Source organism: Siniperca chuatsi, linkage group LG21 (assembly GCF_020085105.1).
Source record: "Siniperca chuatsi isolate FFG_IHB_CAS linkage group LG21, ASM2008510v1, whole genome shotgun sequence".
Lineage (NCBI taxonomy): Eukaryota > Metazoa > Chordata > Actinopteri > Centrarchiformes > Sinipercidae > Siniperca > Siniperca chuatsi.
This window is the reverse complement of record NC_058062.1, coordinates 2,338,893-2,340,036: the sequence shown is the minus strand read 5'-3', so window position 1 is coordinate 2,340,036 and position 1,144 is coordinate 2,338,893.

Genomic DNA, 1,144 nt, shown 5'->3' with positions numbered 1-1,144 from the left:
AGGAAGGATGAGAAAGCTTTTGGGTTTAATCAGTTTTTTTTTAATGCACTTAATTGTGAAAGCTCATAGGTTATTAACACCACATTTACAAATAATAATCATAATAATGTGAAGGGGGAGCTTTGCTTGATAAACCAGCTGGTTCCCAATCCGGTTTTTGGATTTTGCATGCTGTCCATGTGCAGGTACATACTCCAGTGCATACACATACACCATACACGTCTAAGGCCTGCAGGTTGTGACCCCTTAGATTTATCTTGTGACAGTTTAGAGGGATCCGGCCCCCATGTTGGGAACCACTGTAAAATATCCCCCTGGTGGCAGAGGCCAGAAGCGTCTTTCCTACATCCGAAAAAAGCCGATTTTCCAATTTTAGGCATTTTTCAGTTAATGTGGAAACTCTTGATATTTTTGTCAAGTCTTTGTTATGTTTTAATGTTTCTGTTTGTTTTTTTAACTTAATCTATGTTTATACCATCTCTGCCTCATGTTATAATTCCATAGCTGCTATGTATGAATCAGAAATACTTTATTGATCCCCGAGGGGAAACTCTTATAGATACAGGCTAGATAAATTAAGCACCAAGTGGGTATAAGTATAAAATAAAATAAGTGTGAAGTACAAAGTGGGTTTACCGGTTGATGATAATAATCCGGTATAAGATAATAGTGCATGAACTGTTAAGTGTAGCTTTATTAAGATTATAATGAGACGGAGGATAATGCACAGCAGTAATAGAGGTATGAATAAATATCAATATTTATACTTACACACAAGTTACCCAAGTTTGGAAGAAAAAGGAAAGCTAAAAGTTGGAAAAAGTAAGACAGGCAAGGCAGGCACGTTGGCGCATGCGCACTCACCGCAATTATGGCTGCTGCACTGCATCAAACTTTATTTATGAACACAGAACATGCACACAGACCTGTACAACAATATGCTAGTACAAAGTTAAGATCATAGAATACCAGCAGATTGAAAATTATACAAACAAACTACAAATATACTAAAAATATAGCCTAATACTAAGAATAGCTACAGAAGTGGGGGCAGGCAAGCACAGGTTATACCAGAAAGGCGCAGATTAATAAAAACACCAAAGACATACAAGTACTATATTTTGACGGTTTTTCTTTTCGCACT